The sequence below is a fragment of the Alligator sinensis genome, unplaced genomic scaffold (genome assembly GCF_000455745.1).
Source record: "Alligator sinensis unplaced genomic scaffold, ASM45574v1 scaffold933_1, whole genome shotgun sequence".
Classification (NCBI taxonomy): Eukaryota; Metazoa; Chordata; order Crocodylia; family Alligatoridae; genus Alligator; species Alligator sinensis.
The window spans coordinates 954,958-966,692 of NW_005842542.1; the positions used below are offsets into that span (position 1 = coordinate 954,958).

General features: G+C 39.0%; 1 pseudogene; it reads left to right on the forward strand.

Moving 5' to 3' along the window:
• Positions 1–11,735, forward strand: part of LOC102369751 — a 55,970-nt pseudogene that overhangs the window by 40,249 nt on the left and 3,986 nt on the right.

Genomic DNA, 11,735 nt, shown 5'->3' on the forward strand with positions numbered 1-11,735 from the left:
AAAAATGTATTTATGAATGCCTTGGACATCCATAACAGTATGTAATCATCAAAAAAGATTTGGATAAATGACCCTGAATAGATTTAAAAAACCTGTCATTCTCTTTCTCTCTCTCTCTCCCTCTGTTTCATGACACTGTCTCCATCTGGAGATTTCATCCCAGATTTTAAATGAATGCTATAGTTTGGGATGGTCCTGCTTTGAGCAGGGGGTTGGACTAGATGACTTCCTGAGGTCTAGCATTAATTTTCTATTATTCTGTGATTTTTTTTGAGCTTCTTAAAAATAGGAAGTGGTTGTCAAATATCAATGAGAGGAAAAACTACTCATGAATTTTCTGATATTATTTAGCAGATCCATGCGGTAGTCAAACATCTATATCTATATAAGAATGCTTATTATGAAAACACATGCAACAATTGTCAAATAAAAATCATAGAATTACCTAAAATTATGGTTGGACCTCAGGAGGTCATCTTGTCCAACCCCCTGCTCAAAGCAGGACCATCCCCAGCTATATCAACTATATTATCCCAGCTAAAAAGGCATGGGCTGCCTATGGCACCTGGGATTCTCAGGCAGTTTCCCATCCAAGTACTAGCCACGTTTAGTTTTGTTTGTTGTCTTTGCTGATGAGCTGGCACCTATAGAGACATTTTAAGGGCAGTATTTGCTGCCTGGCAATAGTTTCAGTTAATTGTGGAGTTTTTGTTAAAGTACCCTGAATAATTCAGAGGAGGAAGCTGTACTTTTTTTTCCCCTAAAATGGTATCTTTTAAAAATTACTTTAACTTTTAATTTCCCATAGGAACATGACTTTTAGAGAAGTGGTACTCAAACTTTTGGCCCCGTGGGTCTGATGTGTTCCACAGAGTCAGTCTGCAGGTCAGATGTAGCCTTGCGTGCTAGTTCTGGGACCTGGCACCGCCCCCTTCATGCCTCACATGTCAGAATTGGGACTCAGGGCCCTAGTACTGCTCCTTCCACGCTAAGATTGCCCCCTGGGGCCCACCGCTGCCCCCATCCAGCCCTGCATGCTGGTATTGAGTGCTTGATCCAGCACACTGTGCTCATGGCTCCCTACAGGCCCAGAAATTTGACAGCAGGGGAGTGGTGCCACCAGGGCTTGAGCATTCCTGTTTTAGAGTTTTAAATTTATCACTGTTCAAAGTTGGTTACATTAAAGGAGCAGCAATATGCCAGTACTGTTAAGTAACTTGTAGATACTGATGACTGAAGCACCATTTAAAAATCTTTCTCTTGAGTCCAGCTGAAAGTATACAGCTTACTATGTGTGCAGTGTATCTATTTGCAAGCATGGAATTTGTCTCTGATTTGGACATATGTTGCAGTTCCATTTCTGTGAAAGTATCTTGACTATTTGCTTCTATCATTATGCATATGTATTTTGGAATTTTTTCCAATAGCATCAGGCATCAGATTTATAGTACTATAAATAGTACTATAAATCTGATGCCTGATGCTATTGGAAAAAAATCCAAAACTTTGAAATGCTCCAGGATGGGTTTTTTCTTTTTCTTTTTTCTTTCTATTTTTTTTCTTTTTTCCTTTAATTTAAAGCAGCCAACTTTGATGAATGACAAGTCTTCTTCCTTTTTTCATAGGGGAAAAAAAGTAGCAAAATAGCAGCTTTGATTCCTCTTTCTCCTGAGAAATGTTACAAGATATTTTGCAAGTTGCAATGTCATCTTTAAACCAGTGGTATTTCTTTTTTCCAAGAATCTTAGAATAGTTTTCTTTTTCCTGAAGTTATGTGCCATCTTGTGAAGATACATAGCACTCTTTAAATTGATCTTCATCTCCTGGAACGTTGATCTTTTTTTCTGGGAGATGATAAAGTTGTCATCAAAATGTAAAACTGAGCCTTTCATTCAACAGATACTTTCTTTTTCCTTACCAGCTGTCAAAGCCTCTGTTCTTGCAATTGACTGCATGCAGATTCATCAGTCTGCCTTCCCAGAGCACTGTTGCTGTTGGGGGTTCATACAGGTGCATTGCTGCACATGTGCACAGTCAGCTGTTGAACTGGGGCCTTGAAAACTAATGAACAGCTTTTGTCAACCTGCTGTCTTTCTATTGGAGTCTAATAGTAACTGAAAAAGTCTTAGTTTGGAAAAACTCTATGCATTGAGTACTGTGCACTTGGTGGCAATGATTCTCATGCAGATCTATTGCTAGCTTTTATACAAACTTCAACATGTTTTATGAATAATAATAATAAAAGAGTAATAACTAAAAATAGTAAATTGAATGAACAGTAACAACCAGGGGCAACTTTCAGTGATTTAGTTCTAGGAAAATAAATTCCTTCAAGCACAAATTAAATCTCCCTTAATTGAATTTATCCTTGTTTTTATGGTAGTCTTTATTGGGGTTTTTTTTTTTGTTCTACAGTCAACCCTAAACATGTACCAGGTAGATGGTAGTATTTTTAAAAAAAGGATCAGTGTAGTTCTATGAAGACCTTAGCATTACTTATTTCTGAACATCAGTATGAGATTGTGGTTTGAGGGATGATGTTGGTTAAGACTTTGTTGAAAACATACTTAAACTTTGCATTTTCATAATTGTAGCATGTTCAACTTACTTTTAATATTTTCTGTACCAAGACCTTTTTCTCATATTCTTATTTCTCAAATGAATTTCTTCCTTCTGGTTCTGGAATTACAAAAACTGTAGTGGCTGTTCTGGAACTGGAACTACAACAACTGTTGTGGCTGTAGACAGAGTGATAGTAAATTATTTTGTATTTAAACCTGTTGCTTTTTTAGGTCTTTGTGTAAGTGATCCTTTACATTTTACAGATGAAGGAAGCCAGGTGTTACTTTTACATGATTGCTTTTATCTCACAAGTTTATTTTCTTAGCATGACAGCTAAACCTTCCAGCAAGAAACTTAGGACCTTTTGTAAAAAATAATTTGAATGTGTAAAAAAACAAAGGAAACAAAGGAAAGAAAACCTGATTGGCAAAGTAAGCATTTTGGAAGTGTTTCCTCAGTTGTACAGTTACAATAGGCTAACCAAAGAATGCTGCAACTGTAGCAGCATAAATTTTTTACAATCTTCTGAAATAATGATATTTCATAGTTTGTTTTCAAATGGCTGCAATGTTGGGTTTGATGTCTTGTCTGAGCAGAAGGTATCCACAGAAAATGATTAATTAAGTGGTTGCAAGTTAAGAAATTGTTCCTTTATCAAATTCTCCAAAATATTGTTTGTCAATGATACTGGCCTCTCACATAGGAATGATAGAACTCTGATCTGACCAAACCCACAAACCTTTGTGCTTTTTCTGCAAATTTTTACCTTTGTATAATTTGCTGATTTGTCTATTAAATTTTTGCTATCATTCAGAGTGTTAACGAATGCTGAACAATATCAGATCTACAACCAACTCTTTCAGGGAATGCAGCAATGTGCACGTGCACTATTCTGCTGTAGTGTCATTGATAATTTGTGGCTGCTTCTGTTTGGCATTTTTCTCTTTTTGCTTGTGTAACAGTGATTAGCACAGATTTTCTCCTCTGACATTGATTACAGACACAGAATTTGAGGTGGTTGTTTAACATGTAGCCTATTGTATCCTTTAGGTTTCTGTTGTACACCTGGTCTATTAATGCTTGAGGCTGTTAGCATCATGTCACATGACCTCTGCTTTGTGTATCCATTGTTAGGTTTGCTAGGTTGAGGCTGGGCATGTAAATTGGGAAAAGGGAGGGGGGAATGTACATTCTTGACTCCTAACCTAGCTACTGTACCTGGAATCCATGATTTTTATGTTCACAGTGAACATGATGTGTTCAGGAACACTCTTATTCCTCTCAAGCTACACATGTTTGATAAAATGATACTTTGGGAACTTTTGCTGAATTCACAATTTTCAGAAGAGGAGGAAGATAGATTACATGTTCAGACTGAAAGCACAAATGTGGGGGGAAAGTCTATAGGAATTTTGCAAAAATAATTCAAATGTTGTTTTTCCCTGCTGCCAGGCATTTATCAGGCCATCCAGAGAGCATCATATTGATTCAACAACAATAACCGGACATGGCTTCATTGAGACCAATGGAGATAATTGATAACTGTAATTCCACTGGCTTGTATGGTGTATACATTTCTCTTGCAAATGCCAGGTAGGTTTATTTATTCATTTATTTTGATGGACAAGGAGAAGGATGAGTAATGCTTGTCAGTGCCAAGGGACTGGTTCTCTACTGCCTTGCACCTCATGTGGTCATTTTACCAGGACAATTTTCTGATGTTTTCGAATTGGAATTCTCCACTCATCCCAGTAGTAGTATTTTCCTCTGCCCAAAGTAAGAGATGAAAAATGGAGATGGGAAATCAAATGTTCATCAGTGTCTGGGTATAAAGATTTTTTTCTCCCAAAGTGCAGCTTCTTTTTCATCTGCTGTGGCAGCTGAAAGTATGTGGAGGAAAGATCTTTCACTAGTACCCAGTCTATTTTTGTATCATAGTGTCTGTGCTGAAATGCACTGGATGAACAGTGGCCAATGTCAGGCACAGTGCAAGTGGAGTACTGACCAACAGACTGTGGGGTAAGCAAGCCTGGGAAAGTTCAGGTTTTGCTGGTGCCATGCAATTTAGCAAGTCTGCAGAATGTGAACCAATTCTCCTTCCCCTCTTTTGGCCTTCTACGGTTAGGTTGGGAGTACTTTTGGAAAGTGGCCTACTCTCTGTTCTGCAAGTTATGGATGAACTTCTGTAGTATAGGCTGCTGTTTTCCTGACCAAATCACTTTAGTTAAGTACAGATGTTCAAAAAGCCCCTGGTGGAACTTTTCTATCTTATCGCGCTTTACTTACAGTGTGATAAATTAGAGCGGGAGCCAACTGATCAGATGTTTGCTGTTTGGTAGGTAGGGCAGCCGCTGCAGGGGCACAGACTCCAGAGCCCTTCCCCTGCAGCCTCCCTCTCTCCCCTTCCCCTGGTTGGATTATGGTATGCTGTGGGACTGGAGCACAGAAACCCTGCTCTTCTCTCTCCATTCCCACCCTGGCTGTATGTGGGGCTGGGATCAGAGGCTCTCACTGACTCGAGTCAGTGGCAGCTGGGGTCGTAGGGCTGGCCCCACGCTTGGGCAGAGCAAACAAGCTCTGTCTGAGGCTGGAGTTCAGCCCTGCACAGTACCACCTAGGATGGCGGCAATCACACTCTAAGTTAACCCTCGATGGGACCTGGCACAGATGTTCAATAAAGTGCTCTGACAGAAAACACTTTTTATTAGTACACACCCATCCAGAGTTAACTTAGATCCACCATTTTTAAGTGCTTTTTGTGCCATGAACATCTATTCTATTATGCCTGTAAAACAGTTTCTGCACACTTGAAGTGTATTAAGTGTAACATTTGTACCTAGCCTATGTTGCAAGAACATGGTGCCTGGAACTGGAGAACTTGGGCTCCTGAGCCCTTCTTTGTGCTTTGTCTCATAGGCTGAACGTTTGTGTGGCCACTTGATATTAAGTTGTGTTGGGGCATCACAACACACTGAGCTGGGCTGAAGTTCCAGGATTCAGGTTTGTTTGTTTGTTCGAATTTGATCTGAAAGACTTGGAGGCAGCAGGCTCAAATTTCTACTCAAACCCAGCACTGCTTGTAATGAGCTGAATTTCATATTGCCTGTACCGCACAGCCAGCTTGCTACACAGAATCTTAACAGCTTTAATAATTCCCCTAACCATCCAATTAGACTAATAATAAAGGCTTAATTACATATCCAGTTAATCATCAGATTTGTTCACCGAATGGCTTTAATTGGTAGATAGAGCTGTTACAGTATTCCAGTTTGAAAGCTCTCACCCATTTTTGCTCACAGCTATATCCACCCAACTGTTTTTATGATTGGGACTTGACCGGCATTATTAAGACAATAAAAAAGCTCAGGAGCTAAGAAACCTAACCACCCACTGCTATTGTAGCACCCTTCTATCCAAAGCTGCCTGTGTTCAAGTGTGACCCTCTGATTTATAGTGCTTTGTACTGCACATGTTCAAGGAACTCCAAATAGCAAATGGCTGCTTTACAGGTTTCCAAAAATGAAGCTGTTCTGTATTCTGCCCAGGTAGTTTTCACAAAATGATTGTTAAAGACTCTGGGACCTGGAAGGCCCTTGGCTTTGTAGGATTCAATAATGCACCACCTAAGCCATTTTGAAATAGATACTTCAGTAGCCCTGAGTCTTTTCTTATTATGGAAACATATAAATTGGCTCATCCTGTAAAACCCTTCAGTTTTAAAATTGTAAAACCTAATTGCCTTATGGACATTCAAAGAATGGAGGCGCTTCTCTGGGGAGATTTTGCACTGAACTGAAAGATGACATAGCTAGTTACTGATTAAAAAGAAAAAAAGAGTTAACCTCTTGCTGCCAGTTGTCAGGATTCCCCCCACCCTCCATTTATATTTTCTTCATGGTCTTAATTGCTACTGGAGTTTTTGTACCACACAATTTTTTGTTCATTTTCTTTAGGGTTATGTGGAATAACTGCTTACAGGAACCTCGTTGTCCTAATCAGTTTTTCCTTGATGCTTTGAAATGGAATGACCTGTCCAATTGCAGAATAGCTGCCCTCATTTAATAAGCCTCCTGATATCCCTTCTATGCTCAGAAGACTCATGCTCAAGCCTCGGCCTCTGCTGACAATATTGATCTTTGCTTTGTGTTTCTAATGTATCTTTGAAATCACCTTAACTTAAAAAAATCTTAAATTTCCAGTGTCAAGAATAATGATTCTGCTTTAACATAAATAATTTGCTATCAAAGAATAAGAAAAGGCAATATTTTTAGCAAGCTTTACACCCTAGGAAAGTAAATCACATATAAAAATGCACTTTCAAAGTGTGGGTCTGTAGAAAAAGGAGCAGTATGTGATTGGCAAAAAAAATGAATTTCTGTGAATTAGAACAACTCATTATTCGTGCTATACACACTTTACTGCCTTACATTCACTGTGCTTAGCTGGAATATAAAATAAAAAAACTGCAGCCCTTCTCCCTGGCCCTCAGTGGCAGTCTCTCTGATTGGATGCCACCTACAGCATGTCAGAGAGCATCAAGGAGCCAGCAGCTGGGAAACATGCAGAGTAACCGTTTCTTAAAGTGCATGTCACAAGTTACCTTTAAATATAGTTTTTGAGTATTTTAGATTGAACAGACACTTCATTTCCCACTAACAACTCATTCAAGGGGGGAAAAATGTGGATCAATAGCATTTTGATAAAGTATGATTTCATATCTGTCTTCTTTAAGAAAATGAATAAAAGATTTCAGGAAATACAGCTGTATAACATTAAAGTAAATGGAATGATATTACTTTGGTAGTTATGCCTTTTATAATGGCTAGATTCAATTGTGTTGACATGGGCATTGTCTGGATTTTGTTTAGTACAGTACCACGTGCATTGCACATAAGAAATAACAGGGCTAATTGTAATATAGCCTATATGGCTATTTATTTTTCTTCAAACAATATGTTGCACCACTGTTCAGAGCATGTTTGTACTTCTACTGCAGCAATGTAACTTCTGTAATCTGAATTGGGTAGAGACCCTGCTTATCTAAACAATTTGCTGTTATCTTCACCAACTTTGTACTTCAGAATGTACTTTTGAAAGCAGAATTCAGATAATTCCGAGAAAGGCTTGATCCTGTAAAGTGCTGAACCTTTCTGAAAAGGCATTAAGCACTTTAGGTCACATTGGCCATAATGGGAGAACCTCACAGCATGTAGTGCGTGTGTGTGTGTGTGCGCGCATGTGCAATTTTGTTTTTTTTCAGTGCCTTGTTCAATCAGGGTGCTCTGGTTGCCTCCTTCAGGAAATGTAATGATATCTTTCTATACATTTGTTTTAGCCACTTGATGCTGTGTGTGGAGAGCTAGCTGCAGACAATATTGGCTCTATATATATGCCCAGTAACTTCACTGTAGTGCTGTAAGCAATAATGATAGCAATATCAAAATATGCCTTTCATGTTGTATTTGGTTTGCTGAGTTAATCCAAAGTCTGAAAAAGGGACCACTATGTTTCACAAGCATAAGTGAAGCAGAAGCATTTACCTTTGCATTCAGACTTTTAAACTTCCAAAGGATATTTAATAGGGCACTTGTTGATAACCAAAATAATTATTTCCTATGTTTAGTATGAATGTGTGTGCACCATGGTAAGATGAGGCGCAATTTCAAATGTAGAATTTCCTGTTCCTTAGTCAACCCAATTTACCCCTACTTTTTATGTTTCCCAGTGTGGTGAAGGGACTGGATGAGAAAAGAAATCCTTGCCATTAGAAAATCAAATCCCTACTAATGATCTACACTATTCTGATGCTTTGTGGAATTTCGGTATTATTATTGGTCTCTGTAGGCGCTTAACAGAGAATGTAATTTTTAACTCAGGGGCATTTGGTGAAAGTTGCTGAGATTTTTTGCCCCCCTCTTCCATTGCTCTTGAACAAAATTTGTGTGTTTAATTTTTAAATAGAAATCTATTTTTGTAATAGAGCCCTTAGAGGCTTGGAACTTATCTCATTACTTATATATCTGTTGTATCTTGTTCACTGAACCACCTCATATAATCAGGTTGAAATGTTTTTATTTATCTCTGCCATTATGCAGTATAATACCTTGCTTACAACCAAATCAGGAATCTTTCTTGGTTTATGATGCTTCATTAAGTGAATACAATTAAGCATCTGTTCAAACTAAAATGTTAAACTTTATGACATTTGGGTTGACAGTCAAGTGTGTTCAGTACAAATGCCACATTTCAGTACTTGACTTTTTAATATTTTACTACTATGACTTCTTCAATTTGTCTTTTGTTCTCTTATTTTTGGTCTCTACTACATTTTGTTCTCCCTGTTTCTGAGGCGATGCCTCATGGTTCCCAGGCCTGCCTCTGACCTTTCACATTTTCTTGCCCGCTCCATGGGTGACACTAGCCTTATTGCCTGACTTCCATTTCTTTCTGCATCTGCACCATTTTTTTCCATATGCCTAAGTCACTGTTTCTGAATCCCCATTTGCTTTCCTCATTTCTGCTTTAGCATATGGACAAATGTACATGTGTAGCTGCTTAGAGGGAGAGAGAACTGCTGCACATGCCTGTACATTTTGTGTTTACATGTGCATGATCCTGTAGTGATAGCAGTGAGTTAAATGAGCCTAACTGTAACCCTGATTGAAACGGTTATAGGTGAAGCCGTTTTGTATTGCTACAGAATTATGCAGACCTAACAGTTGCATCCCAACAGCCTGTATCAGTAGCCTTTGATAGCAATACAATTGCTACATCTGTCTCTACCCATAAAAGGAAAAGCTACAGAACCACAAGCTATGTACGTACCAAAATGAAGTTGTGTGATCCTGTTATTGTCAGCCCTTTGGCCCCTGTCCCACCCTTGTTAGGAATTAATGTATAAACACTTCAGTGCAGGGGCTCACCTTTAGTATATTTCTGCAAAGCACACAGCATGTTTTTGGATATTCTAGCATTATTGAGTGCTCGCTCAGTATTGAAAAACTGAGCTTAGTGTGGTGGCTCAACCTGTGATCTGAGCAAAATCTAGGCCAGCAGGACACAGAGTTGTGAAGGTGTCTTTATACCACCCTTCACATTCCCAGGATTCTGGCTGTAATTTAAAGCTGCCACCTTTTTAAAGCTGATTTTAACCTTTGCCAAGCTGCTTGCCTCAATATGGGGCCATTCTAGCTGCAGGGGATAGTCGGTACACAGACGTACTCCAGTAACTTCCTCTTCCCACCATGACTTCCACACTTCATGTTGTGATCTGGGCATGCCTAGCTGGCCAGATGCACCAGGACTCCAAGTCCCTTTGCACATAGAGCAGCATAGAAAATGTGGATGTATTTTCCCATTAAGCCCAAGCAAGAGTAGATTAAAACCAAACCTGTGGATCCTGGGGTGAGATGGGAGGCACTGAACCTTATAATTCCAATGATCTATATGGCTTGTATATGGAAGTGGTTGAGACTCACCATGGTGTCTGAGTGAGACCCACAAAAGTACTAGGTCAGAGAGTCGGAAGTACTAAGTGTACATTTATTTTGGAGGAGGGGGACCTTGGGTGAAACTGGATCTTATTTTAATTTAGATTTTGACTAAATGGTCTAACAGAAATCCTGAGGTATTGTTTTCCTGTGGGTACTGTGTCTTGGGGGGAGAGAAAAAAGGAATGGAAACTTAAAATGAATTGAATGTGCATGTGGTTCTTTTTGGTATACAATACCCTTTCATGGTTGCATATATTGACTTGAAATCAGGGATAAATTAAGACATGGGCTCAATTGGCAGACTGGTTGAATTTATCCATCTTTAAACTTGCAAAAAGAGAAATACTTGGTATTTCTGTTTTTGTTTTAGGACCATATGCAAACTGCTAAATAGATTATTATTTGTTACTGCCATACAACTGTGCTGACCACAGGAAAAGTTCTCTCATTCTCTCCAAACTTAATTGTGATACCAAAATATCAAGTACTAAAACAATTTTAGCAAGGAAGTTTTGTCTATTTCTTCTTGCGTACTGTGAGAAACAAATTATTGAAATGGATCCCCCTGGCTGGAAATTTATATAGGATTTTTCACCTTATTACAATTAAACTAACATTCTAATTTTTAAAAAACAAACAAACGCATACCTTTCCCCCTATTAAATAATCTGTGTATTCTTTCTGGACCTCGTGGGAGAAGTTAGAACCATGTGTTGTTCACTGTTGCAAAAGCATATGTAAAGACATAAAAATACAGATCAAAACTGAATGAAGAAGCTTTTAAAGTTGTGATGACTGAATTTGGCATGCCTATTCATCTGAAAGTAAATGCTTACCTGTAATCTCTGAAGCTGTGATCATCCTCCATCATGCTCACCTCTTTTTCTTTTCTCTTCCCCTGCACCTTAATATCTAAAGTCCTCAGTTACCTCCTCTTTGTTGTTATTCCTTATGCTCCTTTCTTTACCTCCGCTCTAACAGGCCAGTTGCCAAAGGAGAGTCATAGAGAAGAAGGCCTCAAAGGGACTTCCAGAAGTCATCTAGTCTAGGACTGGATGGCGCTAATGCCACTGTTTGACTTCATTGTCTGACCCCTCTCTCTGGTAACTGCCGGTTAGTCTGCTCTCTCCTAACCCCAGCCCCCTTCTCTGGTACCTGTGCATCTGCAGTCAGACATATAGAATAAGAACAGAGGAGATGAGTTTGAGTAGCTGTCTAAAAAGGTAGTATACCTCCATTTTGGCTTAGCAGGCAGAAGGGCCATCTACATGACTGGATGAAAAATGAAGATGTAAGAAACCAAGTGGCTCTAGCAGTGCTAATAAAAACACGGGCATTCGGAAATATAATTGGAAAAGGGGTCTGAAATACCGAGATTCTCTCCTAAAGATTGTATTGTCTTAACTTGTAGTATGTGTCCCAAGACTTCTATAGTAGAAATATGTTGGAATGATACTGCAATTAAACTGCTATGGAAACATTGCATTCCCTGCTATGAAGCATTGCTGATGCAGATTTTTATTTAAAGATGTCTAAACTAGTGACCTCAGTCCCTAGAGCTCTGGCCATATATTTAGAATGCTGAATAAGGATTTTAGGGGCCTAACTTTAGATATCCATTAAAAAAACAAATAAACCTCTCCTCCCCTCCCCCCCACTCTCCTCCCCTGCAACCCCCCC